The sequence below is a fragment of the Hevea brasiliensis genome, chromosome 3 (genome assembly GCF_030052815.1).
Source record: "Hevea brasiliensis isolate MT/VB/25A 57/8 chromosome 3, ASM3005281v1, whole genome shotgun sequence".
NCBI lineage: Eukaryota > Viridiplantae > Streptophyta > Magnoliopsida > Malpighiales > Euphorbiaceae > Hevea > Hevea brasiliensis.
The window spans coordinates 24,712,102-24,739,766 of NC_079495.1; positions in this window are offsets into that span (position 1 = coordinate 24,712,102).

Sequence of the window (27,665 nt, forward strand, 5' to 3'; positions counted from 1 at the left end):
AAGTTCTCGCAATCGTTTGATAGAAGCCGAAAAGCGCACAACTGATACTCTCAGTATTTAGCATGCCTTCTTTTTCTAAGCTGTTAGCCAACAAAGTTGTTTCCCATGCAAATAATTTTTAGCACGCCTATTAGGACCAATTTCATAGATTTTTACATCAATGTTCTACATTCCATTGTTCTTACCCAAAAATTACAAACAATTTTTGGCAAGCCCAGTGCGATGATTCTCATGCTTCATTGTCATTTATGTTCTTAATGAGGCATTACAAAATACCTTATAATAACATGGAAAAATTAGCATCAACCATGATAAATGCTTTGATAAAAGGCATAAATTTGTGGGTGGAGAAATCTCCTTAATTGGATGCATAATTTATTTATGAGAAACACAATATCCCAATTTTTGTACTTTTTCTTGATGGCCAGATTCCTAGGCTAGAGGAATCTGATTTTACATCTAGAAGCGCTAGGGAACTCGGGGGGAAGTCTCTGCCATGAACTCCCTAGGGCAGTTTTTATAAAGGCTGGATTCAGAATGAAGAAAGGTACTAGCCACCCCACAAGAGAGATGAATAAGTGGCTAGCCAACCTAGAGAATTAGTACTTTAGCTACCCCAGCAATATAATCAGTGCTCTTACCCAGATTCTCGGTAACATTAACCTTATGACTCACTCGAGTATTTATGATGCAAAGGCAATTGCAGGTTCTCAAGCCGCACTAGTGCCTCAATAGGTGTAGATGCTCCAAGTAACCTTTGACTGGGAGGTAACAGTCACACAGGAATTAACATATCTCCAGTGCAGGATCCTTAGATAGTAACACCAGTCCCTCAGATGATAGTACTTATAACTACAATTCTAATAATACCAATAGCTTCCCAGGGGAGTCAAGTTCCTCAAGTGACTCCATGCTCGAGGGGCAATTACAACATCAGAGGAATCAGTGGTCCTATGGGCTATGTTCCTTATATAACAATTCTGATTGCTCTAATCCTTTAAGTAGTAGTTATAATGATGCAATTCTCTAAGTCAAAATCTATCTCGCTTTGCAGGAAGCCGATGGAATAACACCAAGCATAAAAAACCTAAGGCCGATTCATGGCCTCTCCTAAACTGACCCATGGCCTTTCTCAGGCTCACCTCTAATTATTGTAAAGACAAAGCTAACATAACTGCTAACGTATTATAACATTTATTCACATATAATCATGTAGACTAAATGTAGCAAGTAGGCCTTATGGCCAATTTCATTAATAAATAAAAAGCCAAAACATGGCTTATTATTCAACAAGTTTCCAAGTACTTGTGTTATGCTAAACTTATTACATTCAAATATAATGATTATAACATGCAAAAAATCCTTGGATGAAACTTAGAGTCAATTGGTAACTTTGGAACAAGGTTAAATAGATAACTCCCCAGTATTTTCGAAGGAGAAAGGTGGTACCGGCACTTGATAAGGAAGTGCTCATATTCTCCATGTAAAAATTATGGCATCTAGTTAAGAAAAAATTTTGACAGAGTCTGCCCTGCACCAGAGAGGTATAAAAAATTGGCCAATTAAGTTTTAAGGCCAATCTTCCAAAAAAAAAACAAACACACAACCTGTAGAACACATAATATACAGTAGAATGGTACAAATCAACTCAGGTGCTCAGGTTTAATACAAGTTTAGTGAAGAGAACTTCCTTTGGCTATTATAAGGGTTGATTCTGAACATCGAAAAGCTTGATGATGCAAAGATCTTTAGTGTCGAAGAGGAACTAAAGCCCTAGTATAGAAGCACTCAGAGGAGATATAACCAAGGGAAGGGCCATGCCAGTATTGGTAGCATGTGCTATAGTAGGTGTCGCAGCAAGTACCATAGTGTAAGGGGGACAGCCCGTTACCTCATAAGGATTGGCCAAACCCAGCCAAGCCGTAGGCCTATGAGATCGTTAAAGGGTACAATTAATGAGAAAGAGAAGTTTGGCGGACATTTTTATAAATATGGAAAAGTGTAGGGGGGTGTGACCACTGAGACATACTGATGTCTCCTCCTGCCAGAGGTCACTTTGTTCCTAATTCTCTTTAGGGGGGTGCGACTAGTTGGCCACTGGTGAGCACAATCGGGCCCAGCTAGTTGCTATATTTGGTGTCAAGCTCTCCACCATCCCCGGGGTCACTGGCACAAAGGCGTGACTCTAAGTGAGCTCCCTACGTACTCATTGTACTAGGCGGCGGGCATCGGGCTCTCGTGAGATAGGAGCTCGGTGTCTCCATGAAGAAGGAGCTTCATGGACACTACAAGGCCGAGGGGCTTGTAGTGAGCGTCTCTCCTAGGCCCGAGGTTTCTATATAAGGCTGACGATGCTGCTCGGTATAAGGGCCAATGATGCTACTCGGTATAGGGGAACAAATATTATACATTGGCTTTGGGTTCAGCCATACGGTCGGATGATGCTTATTATTATACTTTCAGAAGATGTTTATAGATGTACACGATGAAGGGCGACATCGTGCTACAAGGAATACCAGTGCTTAATGACTGGGCTAGATACGTGGGAGACCCTCGATAAGGATATTGGAAATCCTCTATAAGAGGAAAGGTCCTTGAATACGAGTAGGCTGGCCTAGATTGAGTGGTAGTCTAGGTGCCGCATGGGACTACTATCCGCGCTAGGATGTGGCCTCGTGATAGTTGGTATCAGAGCAAGGTCAGTGCTCGCGATGGATAATAATCCATACCTCCCTTGAGAAACCTTCGATTGTGTGATGCATACAAGATATCAGAATAAAGAGAAACGATGGAATGCGATGGTTGTTAAACAAAGCAATCAAAGCTAATCGTGTGTTCACCTCGAGGAAAGGTGAGCAGAAGATATAACCCTCAAATGGGTGAAGGACATGATGTCCTCATTAGAAACATACTGTGACATGCACAGTGAATAAGTGATATAATATGCAAGAGAGTATTCTTGATGTTGTTGAGTCCTTAAGAGGTGGTATGTGAGAGTGTAGTACCCCAATTGAGGATTATCAATATAAAGGATGCTAACGTGGGCAAAACAGGGTGCGAAATTAGCGAATGACATTCGCTAAGCAAGTAAGATAAATTGAGACTTTGGTCAGATAAAAACGAAACGATCGATATTGAGAACACTTGGGAAGATATGGGATGTATTGTGTTCCCAAAACCATTGAGATGTTGAATGACCCTTTTCGGGTGATGAGAGATAATACTTGGGATTGCTTATAAGACTGTGAAAGTCTTCAGCTTGGAGGGGGTCGAGTAAGCCCTAAGCATTAATAAGTTGATTGCAAATTGTTAATAGACTGTGGAAGTCTTTCGAGATATGGGGTGTGCTATCCCAAAGAGATGATGGAATTGATGGCTTATCTCACTAAGATGGTGTCTTACCCTAGTTGGGTTAAGAGTTGGAATTCGGGAATTACTTATTGGCTATGAGAACCTTTAAAACACCTTAAAGGATTGCTAAGCTCGTAAAGCATTCTATGCGGGTAAAGAGATGGGAAATTTGAGATAGCTTAATAGTTGTGAAAACCTTCGGAATGATGGGTTGAAATACCCTAATTGATATTGTGACGATTGTTTTCTCGCCTGGAGAATAGCCATAACGGTTGGCCACAATAACCTTCAAATGAAGGATGAGTATTGTACTGAGTCCCTTGAGATAAGAATATTGCTATTCTATGGATAACATAGAAAGTGAAACTGTTGCTAGAGTGCAACTTGAGATGAGATGGTCGTAACATGCCATTGATGGCAAGTTCGGATTATGCACGGATTCCATTGAATCCCATTTAATTATGAAGCGATAGATGCTAAGAGCTGCTGAAGTTAAAATCAGCTATGAGATGAATTCGAAAAAGGGATAGGTGGATCCCAAATCAAGTTGCGTAGAAATTTATATGGCTTACGTTAAGCCTAGAAAGGGTAAGAAACCCAAATATTAATTTGGATGTAAAGAGTTGGCTTGTGGTAACACAAGAAAGGGCGGAGGCCCAATTGTGCATGCAAGCACAATGAAGTTGCGTTGGCAAACGGTAGCCCGAATATTCATATAAAACTCAAAGTCTTGGATGCTTGGTACTAGTAACCAAGTCATCATGCAGATGCTGGTAGCTTATATGATAGAGCTTGCCAAAACAAGTTTGAAATATGAGATGGTGGTCATGAGAGCCACATTGTGATAAAAGTGGTGATACCACGTGTGGGGGGCTGCACGCCTCATTAGATATAATCTTTTGAGGAGAGGGTAATGACTCCACGATGAATGGGTGTGCCAATAGAGCTTGAGGCCTTGAATACCTATGAAGTGAGAATACATAAAAATGACAAAGCGCTTGTTAAGTGAAATTGAGTTATAGGCAAACAAATGATCTTAGGTCACAATTGTAAGGATAGTGGTGTCAAATAAAGATATAGACATCTGTGGAAGATCTAAGCAATTGTAATGGCCAAGCATTTAGGTTGTGATAATGAGATGAGCTTGATGACTGTGGCAGTCGTGTATATGTGATTTTCACTGAGGAAACTAAAATGAAAAGAATGTGGGATGAGAGAAGTCCCTCGACGCAACCTTGTGGAAATTTTACAGGTGGAGAGTGTAATCATAAGCAGTATGGTATCCCTTTGAGGTGTCAACCACATCCCAATTAGAAAATGAGAAGTAACCAAAAGGTGGAGACCTTAAGAGAACATGAATGTAAAGCTCATTTTGTGGTACCAAGATGAATTAAAAAACCAAATAGGAAGAGAACGAAGCGAGCGAAAGCAATTGGTAGCCAAAAATTGTTTATCGTCAATAGGCGATAGCATCAAGAGATGGGTGTACGAACAATGGGTGTGCAGTAGGAAATGAGGGCTAAACTACCATGAGCAATGAGTCCCACGAGCATAATGCAAGTTCTAGAAGGAAACATGGTGATACACGAAATCGATAATGTGTAAGTTTCTCTATTCATTTACATGATGACTATGTTGTTCATATTGGCAACCATAATATTATATCATAGCTCCACAATTGAATACCATTATTTCCTTATGCTTGAGTTCATATATAACACTATTGATTTGTATTGTGATTATTTTACGAGGTACTTATGATGGTACAACCATGAGGCAAAGCCACGTGAATAACTTAGCAATGGCCCGATGATATTCATGCGGAGGTGTGTTCATCACAATACAGAGAAATGAAGCATCGGAGGAACCATCATAAAATGATACATAAAGAATTAAGTGGGAGAGTATGCAGATGATTGAATAGATCCATCAAAGCGAGAACTCGCTAAAATGCAATGCCACGGCAATAACAGTGGTAGTCGATAGGGTCGTTGACTGTCTAAGCGGGGGAGAGTGTCACAAGGAAGAATATGGCACTTCCATCATTGATCGAGTGGGGCAACCATGCCACAATCCTAACATGAGAATTGATGAGGAACTAGTTGCACCAATTCCACACCAAGGGCCAATAACTAGAGCAATGGCTAAGAAGCTTCAAGGCTTGGTGCATAAGCACATCACCAAGTCCAACCTCTTGCAAGTATTCGGTTTGGACTTGGAAGAGGGAAGCCAACCTTGCTGTACATTCCTTTGCATATTTGAGGAGCCAAGAGACCAAGTGGCATCCATCCAAGGTGGCATACATGTGGCAGCCACGTCAGTAAGTACATCCTAGTTGGCATCCAATGTGGCACCCAGATGGAGTGCCTAGGTGGCAGCACAATTGGCAGCCCATCTCCACCAACCTTTTGAAGATGCTTTTATCCATTTTGCAAAGATTGGAAGCCTTAACTTTGTCCAAGAGCTCTAGCCATGCTTTAATTATTTATAGGAAAAGCAAAGTTACTACTTTTAGCTTCAAGACCAAACATCTCTTTTGTATCCTGCCAAATCTGACCTTCCTATTAATGTTTGAACTTTGTATCTATTTTTAGGAGAGATTGGTGTATTAACTAAGACTTGCACATGTCCCATGGTTGTTGAAATGTCTTGGCAGAATACACCAACCCATATTTCTGCCTTCTTTTGTTTCATTTTGGAGATAGAATTCATATGGTAATTTTTTGAGTAAAATTGCTAGAGCTTTGCTTCAAAGTGCTTCTCAGAACTCTCTCTATTTTTCTTAGCAAATTCTTGCCTTGATTTGTTAAGTTTTATTATATGTTCAAGGTTGTTCATCAGCATAGGTGAATTGGTATTGTTCTTGGCTGTCTTTCTTGGGAATTATATTTTCAGTTCTCCATCTTCAAGGTAAAGGGTTGAAGGTTCAAGGGAGTTTCTTGGCTTGTTTTGAAGACGGTCCTTTGGTCTTTCTTCTTATTGGAATCAGCAACTAAGGGTAGAAACTGTATCATTTGGTGTCAGAGCTTAGGCTCTCTTCAAAATAGGTTGGTCATCCATTTTGTTGTGTTCTTATTTTTGCCTTTCCCCTTCTTTTTTCTTCCCGATGTTTAAGCCTTGAAGGTTCTTCAAGTCCTTGTGTTTTCTGGTGTTTTTAAGAAAATCTGAACATATTCAAGGCTTAGTAGTGAGTTAATACTCAATACTACTAATCTTAGGGTATATTAGAGTCTTTCTTGCATCTGTTATTATTTCCCTAGTTTTTTCACATTTGTGTTGTTTTCTACCTTAAACCTTTTCTTCACAACCTGGTTATTTGCATCTTTATGGCTTATGAAGTGTGTTGTTGAAGTGTTTAGTGTTGGATGTGTTGAGTGTATCTATTGTGTGGTTACATGATATATATAAGAAAAAAGAAAGAACAAAAAGAAAGAAGAAAAAAAAAAAGGTAAAAAAAGGTGCTAAAGTGTATGTTTGAGTGCTGGAATATTGTAAGTTCAACATTTCTTTTTGGTGGTTGTTTTGGGGGAGGTATAACCAAACCAACCCAGAAAATTCTAAAACTTCATAGGGGTGCTTTGTAGGCGAAATTAAGCCTAGAAATCCAAAACATCAAGGTTCTTTCTGGAACCTCTAGACTTGATTTTCCCTACTAAAATTATATCTTGTTGCTACCCTTAAAACAGTTTTACAAAATTCCAGCTTTGCCTTTTTTTCTGGGAGAGGCAAAAATAGGAAGCTAATTTCGACTCCTATTTCACTTCATTGCTCTAGAGCTTGGTGTCTTCATTTCTTGCTTCAAGTGTCATAACAAACACTTATTCCACACGTTTTGCTTGAGTTTGTGCTTGAACATATATTAAAACTTGATTTAAGCTTGCTGGAATTGTAGTAGTTCTGATAAGAACTTGGTAAGCAAGCTTGAGTGGAAAAAGGCATCGAGTGGCAAGAACTTCAAGAGGGTAAAAGCCTATAAACTGAGTACAAACACTTGAGTGACCAAAAATTGAGTGAATTTGTGAGGTTGTTTTCTATTTTACTAACTTTTTTGTGCAGGTATTAAAAATGTCACAAGAACAAACTAGTGGACTTAATATGGATAATCCTTTTTGCCAGCAAGCACTTGTTCAACATTTGGAAAGAATTGGTAGACAATTTAGCAACCTAGCTGACCGAATTGAAAGAATAGAGCAGAATAGTGGGAATGGTAGATAAAACACAAATGAGGGGCAGAATAGGGCTAGGGGATCTAGAGTGAACAATGCACCACCTATAGGTGATTGGGGGGATGAAAATGATGATGATTCTGATGAAGAGGATGACCAGCACTCTACTACACATGATGAACACCATAGACCGAGAGGGATGAGAGGTAATAGGGGTGGAAGAGGTGGAGGCAGAAAATTGAGAAGAGGTAATATGGAGGAAGCAAGAGGGAGAGGGAGAGTGGATGGTAACATTAGTGGGATCAAAATGAAAATTCCGTCATTCCAAGGCAAAGCCAATCCGGATGCATATTTGGAGTGGGAGAGGAAGGTGGATCTCATTTTTTATTGTCACAATTATAGTGAGGAAAACAAGGTGAAGCTTGCAGTAGTTGAGTTTACAGATTATGCCATAGTTTGGTGGGATCAATTGCTCACTAAAAGAAGGAGAAATGGGATGAGGGGTGTTGAAACTTGGGATGAGATGAAGCAAATCATGAGGGATAGATTTGTACCTCAACATTACTATAGGGAGTTGCACCAAAGGTTGCAAGGGCTGGTGCAAGGAAACAAAAGTGTGGAAGAATATTTCAAGGAGATGGAGATGGCTATGATAAGAGCCAATATAGAGGAGGATAGGGAAGCCACTATGGCTAGGTTCCTAAAGGGGCTGAATCTTGATATTGCCAACATAGTGGAGCTACAACACTATGTAGAGCTTGATGACATGTTAAATATGGCAATCAAGATAGAAAAATAACTAAAGAAGAAAAAAGCATTCAAAATGGGTGTAGGTATGAATTTGGGCAATAATGCTCCATGGAAACCGAATTGGAAGAAGGATGAAACTAATGATTCCAAGGCTGTTTCTAAGGAAAAGAAAGAGGAGACTAGGGGTGGAGAAAAGCCTAGTGTGACTGAGAAAGGCAAAGGACAGAATACCTCTAGTGGGAGAACTAAGGATATCCAATGTTTTAGGTGCCTAGGGAAGGGACATTATGCATCTCAATGTCCTAACAAGAGGGTGATGGTGATGAGGCCGAATGGGGAGATCGAATCAGAAGATGATGATGTTGATGATGATGATGCTAGTGAGAGTATGCCTCCTTTGAAGGAAGCTAGTGATGTAGAGCATGCCGTGGGAGGAAATATTCTGATGGTTAGGCGTGCACTAAGTGCACAAGCAAAGGAAGAAGAGGGAGATGCACTACAAAGGGAAAATATTTTCCGCACTAGATGTTTAGTGAATGGTAAAACTTGTAGCATGATTGTAGATAGTGGTAGTTGTGTGAATGTTACCAGCACACACATGGTTGCAAAGCTTGGCATGCGCACCATCAAGCATCCTAGACCATACAAGTTGCAATGGCTAAATGACTGTGGGGAAATTAAGGTGAACAAGCAAGTGATGTTGGCTTTTTCTATTGGAAGGTATAAGGATGAGGTGTTGTGTGATGTGGTGCTAATGCATGCTGGACATATTTTGCTAGGGAGACCATGGCAATATGATAGGAAGGTAGTGCATGATGGATTTAGGAATAGGTACTCCTTTGATCATGATGGACGAAGGGTTACTTTAGCAGCATTATCACCCGCACAAGCTTTTGAAGATCAATTAAGGATAGAACAGACCATGAATAAGCAACAACAAAGAGAGGCCGAGCTAAGAGTGCAAAAAGAGAAAGAAAGAAAAGAAAGAGAGGAAAAAGTAAGAGGGAAAAATGAGGGAGAGAAAGAGAAGAGAGAAAATTCAAAAAGAGTGAAACCAAAAGGAAAGGGCTCGGGGTAAAAGGAGAGTTGTGAGAAGAGTGGAGAGAATAAAGTCAGTTTGCTAGCAAAAGCCAAGGATGTGAGGACTGCATATTTTTCTAGTATGCCAATGGCTTTGCTAATTTGTAAGGGAGCTTTCACCAATGTTTCTAACCTTGACCCATCCATTCCTAGTTGTGCTTTGCCCTTATTGCAGGAGTTTGAAGATGTCTTCCCTGAAGGAATACCTAATGGGCTACCACCCATTAGAGGCATAGAGCACCAAATAGATTTGTGCCTGGAGCTGTAATCCCAAATAGGCCAGCCTATAGAACCAATCCAGAAGAGGCTAAGGAACTTCAAAGACAAGTGGAGGAGCTTCTAGCAAAAGGCCATGTTAAGGAGAGCATGAGCTCATATGCTGTACTTGTTCTTTTGGTGCCTAAGAAAGATGGGACCATGCGCATGTGTGTCGATTGTAGAGCAATCAACAAAATCACTGTAAAGTATAGACATCCCATACCTAGACTCGATGATATGCTTCATGAGTTGCATGGTGCGTGCATATTTTTTAAAATTGACTTAAAGAATGGTTATCACCAAATTCGCATGAAATTAGGAGATGAATGGAAAACTGCCTTTAAGACTCAATATGGACTATATGAATGGTTAGTCATGCCATTTGACTTGACCAATGCACTTAGTACATTTATGAGGCTGATGAACCATGTGTTGCGTGCTTTCCTAGGAAAATTTGTTGTAGTGTATTTTGATGATATCCTAGTATATAGCCAAAATATGCATGATCATTTGCTGCACTTGAGACAAGTTTTTGAGGTGTTGAGAAAAGAGCACTTGTATGCCAATCTTAAGAAATGCACTTTCTGTATGGACAAAGTTATTTTCTTAGGATTTGTGGTGAGTGGCAAGGGAATTGAGGTTGATGAGGACAAGGTAAGAGCCATTAGAGAGTGGCCTACACCTAAGTCCGTGAGTGATGTGAGGAGCTTCCATGGGTTGGCTAGTTTTTATAAGAGATTTGTAAAGGACTTTAGTACCATAGCTGCACCCTTGAATGAAGTTGTAAAAAAGAATGTGGGATTCAAGTGGGGGGAAGAACAAGAGCATGCATTTAATTCACTTAAGGAGAAATTGTGTTCTGCACCTTTACTTGCTTTACCTGATTTTTCTAAAACTTTTGAGATTGAATGTGATACCTCTAGAGTGGGTATTGGAGCTTTTTTGAAGCAAGAAAGGAGACCGATTGCCTACTTTAGTGAGAAGCTAAGTGGGGCTACATTGAACTACTCCACTTATGACAAAGAGATGTATGCTCTGGTGCGTGCACTTGAGACTTGGCAACACTACTTATGGCCGAAGGAGTTTGTCATTCATAGTGACCATGAGTCACTCAAGTACTTAAAGGGGCAGAACAAGCTCAACAAGCACCATGCCAAATGGAGTGAATTCATTGAAGGTTTCCCATATGTGATTCAATACAAGCAAGGCAAAGAGAATGTGGTGGCTGATGCACTTTCAAGGAGGTACACTTTACTTTCCATGCTTGACGCTAGACTTTTAGGCTTCGAACATGTGAAAGAAATGTATGCTAATGATGATGACTTTGGGAAAGTGTTTGCCTTTTGTGAACATGCTGCATATGATAAATTTTATAGGCATAATGGTTTCTTATTTAGGGAAAATAAATTATATGTGCCTAAATGCTCAATTAGAGAGTTGCTTATTAAAGAATCACATGCTGGTGGTTTAATGGGACATTTTGGGGTTGCAAAGACCTTAGAAATTTTAAAGGAACATTTTTATTAGCCACACATGAAGAGGGATGTAGAGAGAGTGTGTGCTAGATGTGTGACTTGTATGAAGGCAAAGTCCAAAGTAAGGCCGCATGGTCTATACATGCCATTGAGTGTTCCTAGTGAACCTTGGGTAGATTTATCCATGGATTTCATTTTGGGTTTACCAAGGACAAAGAAAGGACATGATAATATTTTTGCTGTTGTTGATCGTTTTTCCAAGAAGGCTCATTTCATACCATGTCACAAGACTGACGATGCATCTTACATTTCTTCTTTGTTCTTTAGGGAGATAGTTAGATTGCATGGCATTCCTAGAACAATTGTTAGTGATAGGGATGTGAAATTTCTAAGCCATTTTTGGAAAGTCTTGTGGGGAAAATTAGGAACCAAATTTGTTTCTCTACCACTTGCCATCCACAAACGGATGGGCAAACAGAAGTTGTCAATAGGACTGTGGGCACTCTTCTACGTGCAATGATTAAATAAAACTTGAAAGCTTGGGAGGAGTGCATACCATTTATAGAATTTGCATACAACAGGTCTATGCATTCATCTACTAGTTATTCACCATTTGAACTTGTATATGGTTTTAACCCACTAACTCCTTTAGATTTGTTGCCTTTGCCTACTAATGAGCTTGCTAGTTTAGATGGCAAAAGGAAAGCTGAAATGGTGAAACAAATGCATCAATAAGCAAAGCAACAAATGGAGAAAGCGAATGAGAGGAGGGCAGCCCAAGCTAACAAGGGGAGAAAGAAGATGGTGTTCCAACCTGGTGATCTTGTATGGGTTCACTTGAGGAAGGAGAGGTTTCCTACACAAAGGAAATCAAAACTTCAGCCTAGGAGTGATGGACCTTTTCAAGTGCTAGAGAGAATTAATGACAATGCATACAAGATAAACCTTCCAGGTGAGTATGGTGTAAGTGCTACATTTAATGTGACTGATCTTGCTCCTTTCTATGCAGATGATGACAATTCAAGGATGAATTCTTTCGAAGAGGGAGATGATGATGAGGAACTGGTTGCACCAATTCCACACCAAGGGCCAATAACTAGAGCAATGGCTAAGAAGCTTCAAGGCTTGGTGCATAAGTACATCACCAAGTCCAACATCTTGCAAGTATTCTGTTTTGACTTGGAAGAGGGAAGCCAACCTTACTGTACATTCCTTTGCATATTTGAGGAGCCAAGAGACCAAGTGGCAACCGTCCAAGGTGGCATACATGTGGCAGCCACATCAGCAAGTCCATCCTAGTTGGCATCCAATGTGGCACCCAAATGGAGTGCCTAGGTGGCAGCACAATTGGCAGCCCATCTCCACCAACCTTTTGAAGATGCTTTTATCCATTTTGCAAAGATTTGAAGCCATAACTTTGTCCAAGAGCTCTAGCCATGCTTCAACTATTTATAGGAAAAACAAAGTTACTACTTTTAGCTTCAAGACAAAACATCTCTTTTGTAGCCTACCAAATCTGACCTTCCTATTAATGTTTGAACTTTGTATCTATTTTTAGGAGAGATTGGTGTATTAACCAAGACTTGCACATGTCCCATGGTTGTTGAAATGTCTTGGCAGAATACACCAACCCATATTTCTGCCTTCTTTTGTTTCATTTTGGAGATAGAATTCATATGGTAATTTTTTGAGCAAAATTGCTGGAGCTTTGCTTCAAAGTTCTTCTTAGAACTCTCTTTATTTTTCTTAGCAAATTCTTGCTTTGATTTGTTAAGTTTTATTATATGTTCAAGGTTGTTCATCAGCATAGGAGAATTGGTCTTGTCCTTGGCTGTCTTTCTTGGGAATTATATTTTCAATTCTCCATCTTCAAGGTGAAGGGTTGAAGGTTCAAGGGAGTTTCTTGGCTTGTTTTGAAGACGGTCCTTTGGTCTTTCTTCTTAGTGGAATCAGCAACTACGGGTAGAAACCGTATCAAGAATGATATGAAGAAGGTGTATGAAGGCACACATAAGTTCATATGAAGATACATAAGGGAATCATGAGATCAGTATGTGAGAACCAGACATGATGAAAGATTGGAAAAGGCACAAGATGTTTGGGAGAGCTTTGTTCAACATGGCAAATAACATGAAGAGGCACAAGATGTTTAGGAGAGCTTTATTCAATAGGAGGTGTTCAGGGCAAATCGATGAGGACATCGATTGTCTAAGTGGGGGAGAATGTAAGGGGGACAGCCCGTTACCCCACAAGGATTGGCCAAACCCAGCCAAGCCGTAGGCCTATGAGATGGTTAAAGGGTACAATTGATGAGAAAGAGAAGTTTGGCGGACACTTTTATAAATATGAAAAAGTGCAGGGGGGTGTGACCACTGAGACATACTGATGTCTCCTCCTGCTAGAAGTCACTTTGTTCCTAATGCTTTTTAGGGGGGGTGTGACTAGTTGGCCACTGGTGAGCACAATCGGGCCCAGCTAGTTGCTATGTTTGGTGTCAATCTCTCCACCATCTCCAGGGTCACTGGCGCAAAGGCGTGACTCTAAGTGAGCTCCCTATATACTCATTGTACTAGGCGACGGGCATCGGGCTCTCGTGAGATAGGAGCTCAGTGTCTCCATGAAGAAGGAGCTTCATGGACACTACAAGGCCGAGGGGCGTGTAGTGCGCGTCTCTCCTAGGCTCGAGGTTTCTATATAAGGCTGACGATGCTACTCGGTATAAGGGCCAATGATGCTACTCAGTATAGGGGAACAAATATTATACATTGGCTTTGGGTTCAGCCATACAGTCAGATGATGCTTATTGCTATACTTTTGAAAGATGCTTATAGATGTACACGATGAAGGGCGACATCGTGCTACATGGAATACTAGTGCTCAATGACTGGGCTAGATATGTGGGAGACCCTCGATAAGGATATTGGAAATTCTCTATAAGGGGAAAGGTCCTTGAATACGAATAGGCTGGCCTAGATTGAGTGGAAGTCCAGGCAACGCACGGGACTACTATCCGGGCTAGGATGTGGCCCCGTGACACATAGCAGGTGCCACAGTAGGTGTCAAACTAGAAGAGGTTGAAGATATTTTCATAATAAATCTAAATCCAATCTCAAACATCAATAGGTTACCTTACACTTCCCAAAGCACAAATAAGCTCAAAAGATCAAAAGGTATCAAATTTATTCAAGAATGTTAAGATTAAAAGGTACCTACAATTTCTTCTAATATTTCTCAAATTCCTTCAAATTCTCAATAAATTGACAATGTCTAGACAAGACCCAATATTTATTTAATCAAGAAATGGCTATTAGAGCCAATAAATGGTTCAAGAATGCATGAATCAAGAAAATGTATTAGAGAAAGTACTTAAAATAGCGTAAGGCAAGACCAAGAGAGTGTAAAACTCACATGGAAGGCTAGGAGACGAGCAAAGGAGGCCTTCAGGCCTTTGAATCGATGGCGATGGGTTTCGATTGAAGGAGTGGCGTGCCGAAGTTAGAAAAGTATAATAGAAAAAAAAAGGAAGATGAAAAATTACATAGGAAAGAAGAAGAAGAGAGGAAGAAAAAATGAAGTTTAAATTTTACAGAGAGAGTTCTATATGGCTTAAGGCTTTATGGGAAAGTAAAATTGTTTTGTGAAGACAAAAAAGAAACTTTGGTAAGTGTAAAAAAGTGTTGACGTTTATGTGATACATACATACATATATATATATATATATATACATATACATATATTAAAATAATAATGATATAATTTGAATTTTACAAATTATAAAGGTTTATTTATAAATAGTTATAATATTTAGGGATCAATTTATAAAATACATGGATGATTTTGTAAATAATTAAAATTTTTAAGAACCTTAAAGTAATTAATTCATATTTTAATTATTTAAATTTAAAATTTTTAATTTAATGGAACTCACATTTAAAAATATAGGAATTAAATTATTAATAAAACAAAATCTTGGAAACTAAATTTATTAAAAAAAATAAAAGTTTAGAGGCTAAATTCTTTTCATATTAAAAATAAAGATAAGAGCTTCTGATCACTTTTACTAAAATTAATGATAACTTAACATAATTCTAACGATAACGGCTAAATTATAGATATTGTTAAATCTCAGGAATTAAATTATTTAATTTAAAAAATTCAGAGACTAAATTACAAATTTTATAAAATCTCAAAGATTAAACTATAATTTACCCTTAATTAGAAATAAATATTAATTTAAACTTAAAAAATATTTTAATTGGTTGAAAATAAAACTTACATATTTATTAAACAAATATGAAATAATCACACCTATTTGAATGAGTGTGTATATATATATATATATATATATATATATATATATATATATATATATATATATATATATATATATATATATATATATATATATATATATATATATATCTGGTGCCGAAGTTTTACACTAATGTATTGGTTACCCCTTAATTCCATAAAATTATAGGTTTGCCTTATTGAATTTTTAAATTTGCCCCAAAAGTAATATTATCTTATTGACTTCATCTATTTCTTTTGACATTTCACTTTAATATATTTTCTCCCACTAAATTTTTAGTTTTGTCCTTACTAATATTTTAAATTTACTACAAAATAATAATAATAATAATTGTTATTATTATTATTTTGCTTTTACTAGGCATAGCTAAAAGCTGATTTAGAATCGGAATCGGACCAATTTAAATAAGATCAGGACCGGTTAAATTTATTTTTAACTTGAATCATAAATGAATTAGAGGGTTCGGATCGAATCACTTTTTTTATTTAAAATATTAGATAAAATCTGAAAAAAATTTTAAACTGTTTGATTTGAACTTTGATAGAACAGAAATCGAAATTGAGGGGGTTTACGATTCTAATTCCAGTTCACCTTCACCCTTTTAGGTGAACCGGAACCGGCCCTGTGGCGGGTCTAATCTTCCACTGATAAATATTTCTGGAACAGCGACAAGAAACTTTTTTTCTTCCTTTGCCTCCCCTTCCCACCTGTCTTTCTGTCACTCTGTTTTCCTTTTCTTTTGGGATGAAATGCTTCATTTCCATAGGCGAAAAGCTGTCATGTAGTGATGCTTATAGTTGTTTTATGTATCAGAGTTGCCCGTATTTTCAGTCATTTTCTGGATTGATAAAGTTTGATAAGATCATTGTCCTAAAAATATGCAGAAATTAGACCTTGCCTTTCATAACAGTGGCGTTTGATGCTTAGATATTGTAAGTATATCATCTAAAATCCACTGAAACTGTATCAATAACACATAGAATACACCCTACAGGATATATATACAAGCACACACCCTCTATAAACTTTCTTCATTCTCCACAAGTACTTAGAAACTCCAAAAATTACTAATCTATCTGCTTGACGTTTAATCTCCAAATGACATGATAAATTTTGCTGAAACTTTTAATGATGCTATAGAGCCATTTGAAATAAGCATCAAATATACCTTCTTGTCACCATACCTGCACATTTATTCAACAAAGAATAGGTCAGGTTGTGCAGTTTAATATATTTTCATTTCATCGTATCCATGTTTGGTCTTATTTTTGGATGCTCTGCACTTGTTCTTATGTCTACTAAGGGATATATTCTTGCCTTACAAACTAACTTCAGGCTTGATGGATTTTGCATCTATACTAGCTGCTGCAAGGGGCATTTGACCTTTCAATAGTAGGAATGACGGTCTCAGAAGCTTCCACAAGCAACTGCACTTTTCTTTTCTGAGCAGGAGTTAGTTTAGCAACAACCTGTTGAAGTGCATAATCGAGCATCCATTCATCAGGATTTTTCCTGTCTTCCATATCTTGATGCCTTAGATGAACTTTCTCTGCCTCCTTCTCAGGGTTCAAGTGCAAGAACTGAGGCTCCTGTGGATTGAATTTTTTAACCTTTTCCAATGCCTTAACTAATCTCATAAGAAGAATAGCTTTTTCAGATTGCTCCAGCTCTTACACACTGGTGATTTACGTTTATTTCCCTCGACTGTTTTTATCTCTCTCTGCAGTGGCACTGTTGTCAGAATACAGGCGTGGTTCTTTTGGATTCAGCATTGAGCTCTGCTCTGCTTTTGTACTGTTGGATTCTCCATAACTTTCTTTGGCACGCAACCAATGGAAGTTGAGATGTAAAATTCCCCTTCTCCATCAGGTGGTTTTTCCAGGTGCTCCTGATGTAGAATTACATTACTGGCGACTGAATGATCATCAGGTGACTCATCTTGAATATCTGGAAGTGGGATTTTATCAATTGCTTCTTCAACCATTCTTATGTCTTCAATCTGATGGAGTTCAATCTTTTGGCTGCCTTCGTTGTGATTCTCCGTATCTATGTCCCGAGAAAAACCTTGATGAGAACAATCTTTGTTCATTCCATAGGACTTGTTGGCATCATCTGCTTGTTCTTCCTTGTCTGGCCCTTCATCAAGTAGAGTTGCACCGCCGGAAACCATGTGCTTGTATTTAAAGTACCGAAGTATAATATTTTTCTGCTTTTCTTGTGCTGCATCAGCAGAACCGAACTTAGATTCTTCATGTGGAGTAAATTCTCCTTCAGTAGCTTTAGGTGATTCTTCCGGCAGTTCAGCTACAGAAACAGAAGAATTTGCTTTGTAATCTGCAATCAATCCTCCTAAATTCTTCGGGATTTGGCTTTTGGGTTCATCTGATTGTTCACCAGTGGCATTGATTTGACAATTTGACACCAATGTTTCACCGTTGAATCCAAAATCACGATCATGGACTTCTGAAGCAGAAATCAAACTTACTTCTGTGTGGACTTCTTGGAGAATTTCTCCATTTAGTGAAACTTCATCATGACCGCTGCTTGCAACTTCAGCTGACTTTGGGGGAGGCTTATCACGTAAGTTTGCTTCTCCTAGCTCCACTAGACAGTAATTAATAGAATCATGGTCATCATCTTTGACAATGTAATTGTGGTCGCTATTATCAGGATTGAGAGCTCCGAAATTTTCCTTCAAGCCTGTGGAAGTGAATTCAGAAGTCAAAATAATTGATTCTGTATAACTGGAACCAAATTCTGAACTTGGTTCATTGACCTCAGAACGAGACTCTGGAATGCCCTCTTCTGCTGTGCAGGAGTCACCGACTTGGTCTTGATCATCTTTGTAAATCATGTCAGGGCATGATGATATATGAAGAGAGATTCCAAAATTGGTTTCTTTCCCTTTTCCAGAACCCTTTTCATATGAAGAAGCAGTTGCAGTTTGAACTGGAGTTGCAAGTGAAGAAGCAGCATCATTAGACGTCGGACTAGTACCAGTTTCCGGTAATGGAACGACCGTTTCAAATGCTTGAACAAGCAAAGCTACTTTTCTTTTCTGACCTGGGGCTAGTTTAGAAATAACCTGTTGGAGTGCATGATCTACCATCCATTCCTCGGAATTTTTTTTGTCTTCCATGATCTGATGCTGTAGATGAATCTTTTCCGATTCAGGTTCAGGCTGGACCGAAGTTCTTCACCTTCTACAATGCTTTAATAAATCTCTCGAGGATAATTATCTCTTTGGGATTATTTATTTATTTATTTTTTAACAAAGTCAGAAATCTTTTTTAGATTACTTCAGCTTTGTTACTTTTCAAGATAAGAAAAGGAGGAAAAAACAAAAACGAACGAATATAAAATACTAAATTAAAATTGTAAGATTTTGTACACAAATATAGATTATATAAAATTATTAAGACAAAATGCTTGTTTTTGGCCCTTAGGTATCAACCAATACTCGTATAAACTTTTAAAGTGTTTTAAAAGGCAGATAAGCATTTAAAATTAAAAAAAATTTAAATAAGACTTTAAAATTTTAAAAATAGATTAAATAAATTTTTTATTATTTTAAAAATAAATAAGTCCTTTAACTTTTAAAAATAAATAGAAAAATTGAATTATAATTTACATCTAATATAAATTCAGCTAAGATTATGGAAGAAAATTTTCTAGTGCACAATGTCTTCATTAGCAATTCTGCGTATCTAGTTTGCAACAATCTAGTAAGTATTTACTGTGTTCTGGAGTATATTAATAAGTTGTTCTTTGCTAAATAATTAAAGAAAATTCTGTATATATTTATCATCTTTGTCATAGTATCTGTAGAGAAGTTTCTTGAATCTTTCAGTAAAAAATAATTTATCAATTTACTTCAGATTACAATATATATCCACTGAAAAGTTGCAAATCAGTTACGCAAAATTGCTGATGAAGACCTTGTGCACCAGAAGATCTTCGTACACAGTTTTGACTAGATTTATATTAAAGATAAGGTATAGTTCTATCTTTTTCAATATATTTTTAGAAGTTAAAGAGTTTATTTGTCTCTAAGGGCTTATTTAATCTATTTTTAGAAAATTTGAAAGATTTCTTTCATCATTTTTAAAAGTTTAATGTTTAATTGGAGCCCAAAATAATTTAAAGACTTATGTGACTATTTGACACAATTGTAAGAGCCTAAATAGGCCTTTTGCAAACTATCCATAATCTATTAACATGATGGAGTTCCTCCATTTGTGAAATATGAAAATTTTGATGTTTCATTTATCATGCAAAAATATATTGGCCAAATACATTTCTAGGCACCTAAACGATTGTGTTTTGTCTGATACACACTTAAACTTTTTTTTTTTTTCCTATCTCATATCTTAATAAAAATGCATCAGTTAAACATAATTTTACACAGTCAATAGGAAAATGAACCTCATACATTAACAAGCAAGTGAAGATAAATTTATTTGCTGACTAGGCACCTGTATCTCCATCTTTCTCTTGCATGCAAACCATTTAAGGTAGCTAGTGAGATGTTCCAAAAACAGATTCTTGTACGCAAAAAGAGAGTCATATCACTGACTTTGAAATTCAAGGATTGATTACAAGATAACCATCCATCACGGATCATCAACTCCACTCCACATTACTAATAAAAATTAAAGCCGTTTTCCCCTTTTTTTTTTTTATCTTGCTTTTTATATATATCTCTTTTTGTTTAGCCATGATCACATAGAAGATACAAGAAACCTAATGACAAAGCATTGGATTGTTTAGATGAGTTATTCTGATTTGGAAATCAAAAACAAAACTTACTAATAAAAGAACTTGAAGAGGGGGACTAAGACTAAAAAGTAAAGAGGAATTTAAATTTCTAATTATGGTTTTCTTCTAAAATAAGGACAACTGTTGCAACTACTACTTTCTTCATGATCATCCGATTCATTTGATGACACTTTTGTTATTGCACTTGGCCCGGACGGTGAAGATGAAGGAGCAAGATTCAAATCAATCTTGTCTTTTTTCAGGAAATCATAGAATATAGGCTTTGTGTTCTCAGCTTGTGGACTCTATTTTGATTGCCAAATTGAAAATTTTCCTCCTCATTTTTTGTGCTTCTTTTCTTAAAAAATATACAGTAAATATACCTCTCTTGCCCCAAATCACCTAAAACTTTCATGGCTATTGCTTACATACCACAAGGACAGCCCAAACCACTGTGGATTCTACAATCTTTTAGTTGGCAAGATAAGAATTCCAAGAAACAAAATACAGATAATCTAAGAATAAAGAGGGAAACATAAGAGAAATGAAGAGAGAATCCAGAGAGCTAAATAATATCTCAATTTCTTGTTAATATGTTCCACAAGATTATTTGGGATTTTTACTCCCAAATCCCTTTTTTTAGGGACATAATAACATTTTCGACAGATAATGGTGCTACCTCAGACATTTATTGTCCATTTGGCGAACATTTGCCAACTCAAGTGTGCGCATATCTCACTTTTGGGGTACTGTGCAAATTTGTATTTGAGTAATGTGTTTTCATGGAGGTGAGGTGTGAGATAGGCAAACAAAATAGTTCGTGTCTGTTAGGCAAAAACCTCGATAATTCAGGTATTTAGAGATGTATTTAGCAAAAAATTAGTTATAGTGAAGATGAAATAATATTAATTTTTCTTTTTCAAATACAAAGAATACTAACTTTTTTGCACTTAATATAAAAAAATAATTACTATAATTTTTATGAATGACATTTTATAGGGATAATCAAATTAAACAATGAAAATTGCATTTAAAAAATTGTGGCATTAGCTATTTTAGTTGTGGAAGTAGATCCATTTATGAGTAAATTCTAAAAATTAATAATTATTTAACAGTTTTATGTTAAATAATTTAAATAATTATAATGATATTTTTAATTTACTTGACATTTTCTATAAATTGGTTAAATGAAATCTACACGTGAGATTCCAAAGTAATATGATCTCTTTTCTTTTCATCTTTTGTACTCTACACGGTTTGTAATTTTGATGTTATAATGTGTGATTCATATTTTTCAAATTAATTTTGTTAATTTTGTGCGATGTATAAATTAAACAAATTTTTATATGATTTTTGTGATCCATATTTTTGTAACTTGACTTTGGGATTAAGTCATCGATGATATATTTCAAATCAATAGAAAATTTCTATAAAAAAAATCAATAGAAAATTAATGAATATTTTATTTCTAATTAATTTTTTTTATAGTATGTATGTTATACGATGTATTTATAGTTTATTATTAATTCATATATAATTAAGTTTTATTAAAAGTATGAAATTTTAAATTTTATTACAGTTTTTTTAATGGAAAATATATAGATATCAATAGTATTTGGTATTAAATTATAATTAATTTATATCTAAAGTGAACATTAAAATATAAACTAAAATTATAATTTTTTATAAATATATATAATTAAGATACTTTTACCACAAAATCGTATAATTAAGAAAAATATTTATAAAATTTTTCTTTTATGAGTATATAAAAGAATTTTTATTTTACCTATAATATATATAATTCTACGTGATTTATAAATATATAAATAAATTATTTAAATATTTTTATCATAGAGAAAATAAAAAAATACACTTAATTAAAATCAAATATTAATTAAAAATGATTTTGTAAGCGTTAATTATCATATTTGCCAAAAAATAAAGCGTTAATTACCATAGAAAATTTATACATTAATATTTTAATTTTTAAAATGACACTATAAATATATAAAAAGAATACTATTTAAAATTAGCTCTATATTTCTATATTATTAGATTTGGATTTCATATTTATTAATTAAAAATTAATATGTAATCATGCTTTTTTATTAATAAATTGCCGTCTCAAGTAAATTAAAATTTCCCTTGTATTTTAATTGTCAATTTATAAGTGTTTTCATTATTTGTACTTTTACATTGACTAATTTTGTAGCACCGATTCTATTATTTGTATTTTCATACTTCCTTTGCTTCCCGAGACCGTGAAGGCTAGTCAATTGAAGCTCTAACTGATACCTAGTAATCAATAACTGTATAACCTCCTACAAAATTGGTGAGTTAAGAAGGGTGAGCTTTTAGAAAAAAGCTCAATGAGTTGGCATTTATAATATATATCATGCAATAGGGAAGATAAACAAATAAACAAGTTGTCTAAATGAATAAACTCAATAATTAGAATTTTTAGAATAAGTTGAATAAATTGGACAATCAATTTCAACATGCTATGCAATGATAACATCTCCATATCAATCTCAAAATGATAACATCTCCATATCAATCTCAAATCATACTCTTTCTAGTTTCCAATTATTCCTCATACATATATAAAAGCCTCGATAATTGGTTATTGACATCCAAAGATATGCCAAAGAATCAAAATAGATATTAAAATCATATCTATGCTATGTTAAACTTTCTAGTGGTGGCTCCACCTCTCTATGAGTAACCTTTCCTACTGCAATAAATGAAGCTGGTGGCATCCCTTTAGTGAGAGCAAATATGCTAAATATAATTTAATATCTCATAGTGATATGAAGGCATATCATGATTATTAAAACCATAGACCATCAAACTCACAATTTGCAATAACATAAATGTGTTAAAAATAAAATTATTGCTATCCAAAATAGCTAAACAATCATCATAGTAATCCACAATCTCATAATATTTCTCATAACTCTAAAATATTAAATTATATTTGCCAAACTTTTCTACTATCTTTCCATAACATGCTACTAATATCATCACCATTTGCTATGTTTCCTTTATCTCATAACCTCTAACTCTCTTTCTAGACTTGCCAATATGCATGAATTATATTGCAATAAGAATAAACAGCTATAAATAAAATCAAATTGACTCATAATGAGGAATTAAATAATCAGATTACAATAATGATATCAAGAGCAAAGCATAGTTTTCAAAGGACCAAGAATCAACTTACATATACCATTCTTCCATTCATTTAGAATCATAATCTCATAAGCTTCTCCTAAAAATAATAATATAATGTTAATCAGGTTCAACCATAAACTTCACTTTCAACTCCAATTCAAATTTAACTTCTTCCCCAAAACTTTATAAATTTAACCTCCAATTACTAATAACATATATCATATTATTTTGGAGTGTTATAAATTTGTTATGACATGTTTTGTCATAATTTACTTTAGAAGAGTCAAATCGGTATTAAGACTTAGGTAAGTTAAAAGTTTTCAAAAAGCCTAATTTCATAATATCTTTTTTCATAAAGTTGAATGATTTTTTTTTTTTGATATTATTAATGATAAAATAATATCATTGATTTCTCAATGATGATTTTAATTTCATTTTCTGTGTATCAAAATTTACAACATTATATATATATATATATATGGTCAATCATTTGATTTGAATTTTGGCATAGATTTTTCCCTTTTTAGTAATTATCATGGGCCAATGGGAATTGTGGTATGGTAATGCATCTTGATTACTACAGATTTTTATTTCTTCCACTGCAATAGCTGGGAAGTGTTTTTTCCTTTACGTTGTGTCTAAAATTAAGATATTGTATTAGATGGTGTTGCAAGTTTTAGTGCAGGCATGGCTATATTTACAAAGTATTTATTCCAATGTCTATGTACAGGATATTGCAAATGCTGAAATAGCTCCAATTCATCCCATCTAGCTATATATATTTATATATAGCCACACACACACACAAAGGATGTTCCATATGTACCTAACCAATTAAGGTAACCAATTACCCTTCTAATCACTCTATATTAAAAAAGGAAATACAACTCATTCCAACACTTCCCTCGAGTTTGTGTATAAATGTCTTTGATGCTCAACTTGTCTAATGAGCTGTGGAAGCTTTTATTAGAGATAGCCTCTGTAAGCATATCTATTTTCTGATCGGACAAATAGGAATTTGATGACTTTTTCTTTGAGATTTTGTTTGACAAAATGTCTGTCCACCTCAATGTGTTTGGTATAGTCATGTTGAATTGGATTGTGAGAATAAATGTCTTTGATGCTTAACTTGTCTAATGAGCTGTGGAAGCTTTTATTAGAGATAGCCTTCGTAAGCATATTTGTTTTATGATTGGACAAATAGGAATTGGATGACTTTTTCTTTAAGATTTTATTTGATAAAATGTATGTCCACCTCAATGTGTTTGGTACAATCATGTTGAACCAGATTGTGAGAAATCTCAACTGTTGCTTTGTTATCACAAAACAAATTCATTTCAGAGTTATGTGGAAAATCCAATCTCAGTTAACAACCTCCTCAGCCAAAGAAGTTCACAGAGTCCCTTAGCTATCCCTCTGAACTCTGCTTCAGCACTAGATAATGCCATTACCTTCTATTTTTTTACTTCTCCATGTAACCAAATTACCACACACAAAGGTGAAGGATCCGGATGTGGACCCTCTATCATATAGAACTTTTGCCTAATCAGCATTAATGTAACCATCACCATTGAGATGATTATTCTTAAAAAACATGAGTCTTATTCCTAGAGCAGATTTCAAATAGCAAAGTATCCGAGTTACTGCCATCATATGATCCTTACTAAGATTGTGCATCAATTGACTCACTACACTAACAACATAGGCAATATCTAGATGAGTGTGTGATAAATATATTAGCTCGCCGACTAATCTTTGATACCTCTCTTTATTAGTGGGTAGCTGATTTGAATGTTCTTCAAGTTTATGATTCTAAATAACTGGTGTGTCAACTAGCTTGCAATCAATCATTCTACTTCAGACAATAAATGTAATACATATTTTCTTTGAGAAAGAAATATACCTTAACTTGACCTAGCTACCTCTATTCCCAAGAAAAATTTGATTCCTCCAAGATTCTTCATCTCGATTTCAGTACTCAATTATTCTTGAAGTTTGGAGATTTCCTCTCTATCATCTCCTCTGATAATCATGTCATCCACATGGATTATCAAAGCAGTTACCCTTCCTTCTCTATGCTTCAATAAAAGGGTATGATCTGAGTTGCTTTAATGAAAACCATACTTTATCATTGCCAAGCTAAATTGTCTAAACCGCACTTGAGGTGAATGTTTTAGTCCATACAATGCCCGTTGCAACTTATAGACAACTTCATTTTTTGATGCAATATGACCTAGTGGAATATCCATATATAGTTTCTCCTAAGATTTACATGTAAGAAAGCATTTTTCACATTGAACTAATGAAGCGACCAACCTAAATTTGCTGCTAGAGATAGCAAGACTCTAATAATGTTCAATTTTTCCATTGGTGAAAACATCTCTTGATAATCTATGCCAATGCCATATGTCTTTGTATAGCCCTTGGCCACTAACCTCATTTTAAACCTTTTAATGGACCTATATGCCTTATGCTTAATTGAAAACACCCATTTGCACCCAATCATTTTCTTTCCTTTTGGCAGCAGAACTAGATCCCAAGTTTTGCTCTTTTTATAGTGCCTGCATTTATTCTTGAATTGCCTTAGACCATTTTGGATCTATTAAGGCTTTATCAATATTGCAAGGAATATGACAAGAAAACAACTTAAGTGCAAATGCTTTAAGTGGTTTAGATAGTCCTTGGATGCTCACTTGATTAGTAATTGGATTCTTTGATCCTTTTCCTACAACATCTAAAGAATATCAAGCTGAGGGCTTACCATGCCTATAATGTAAGTGATAACCAGTAAAAGTATCCAAAGTATGATTAGAAGATGGTATAAGAGAACTAACCACTTAAGAGTGGATCATTGGGTACATGAGAGAGAGGGGTACTTCCCATAGAAATTTCTGATTCACAACATCTTTTTTTGCTTTCCTTGATAATGTAACCATCTTTTTTTACTCTCTATATCAATTTCTGTTTCAATCTTTGCACCATTTTCATGACTTTCAAAAGCTATCACCTTATTGTCATCTTTCTCAAGTTGGTTAGTTTCTTAACTATCATGACTCTCCTTGAATTTCAGGCAATCCCACCATTTCTATTCTTCATCCCATGTCTCCCTTTGAAGAGTAGAAGTGGATATAGGCATAGAGAAGTTTCTAATTTTATGAAAGTTACATCCATGGTGACATAGGTATGTTTTGTGGCAGGATTATAACACTTGTACCCCTTTTTATGTGTGGCAAACCCTAAGAAAATACAACGAACAACATAAGGATCAAGCTTAGTTTGTTGATTTTTATGGAGATGGACAAAAGCAACATATCCAAATACATGTGGTGGAATAAGCATCACAGATGGTAAAGAAACATGGTTAGACAAAGCTTTTAGCAAAGTTTTGAACTCTAATACTCTTAAGGACATTTGATTCAATAGGTGCACTATTGTAATAGCAACATCATTCTAATATCTAACAGGCATGTTTGCTCCAATTAGCAAAGCACATGTAGTTTCTAATATATGAATTTTTTTTTTTTCGTTCAGCTATACCATTCTATTGTGGTGTCTTAATTTAGGAAGTCTCATGAATAAGGCCATTCAATTTTAAATAAGCCTGAAAATCTTGATTAATATACTCTTCTCCATTATCTTAGTGCAAAATTTAAATTTTAGCTGAGGATTGATTTTGAATCATAGCATGAAATGCTTGAAACACACCAAACACTCATCTTTATGTCTTAACAAGTACAGCTGAGTCCTTCATGTATAATCATCTATGAAGGTTACAAACTAACAAAAACCAGGGATAATTGTGGTAGGGGAAGGTCCCCAAACATCAAAGTGAATTAAGAAAAAGGAACTCACTTTTATTAAAACTAATTGGAAAAGGCACACAATGACTCTTAGCTAAATGCATGTATCACATTTAAAGTTAAAATCGTGTACATTTGAAAATAAGTCATGAAATAAGTGCTTCAAATAGCTAAATGATAGATGCCCTAAATAGTGATACCATAACCATATTTGTTTCTCATTGGCACTTATTGAGTTTTATTGCATATTATTTCCTCTTCTAGAACTGAAGTCATCCACATAATATTACCCTTTTTTTTTAGTACCATGCCTAATGATCTCCTTTATGAGAAATCTTGAAAGAGACAATTTTGGATATATTAGGGCTACACAATTTAGCTCTTCAGTTGCTTGACTTAAATAAAGTATTTGATAAAGAAAGGAAAGGTTACTGTTCTAGCCCTCATGGTTGGATATGTGAGCCCATTAACATGGGCAACTTTGGTTTGTCTATTGACAAAGTCATTTAAAGAAAATGTCATGTGATCGATAGCCCCT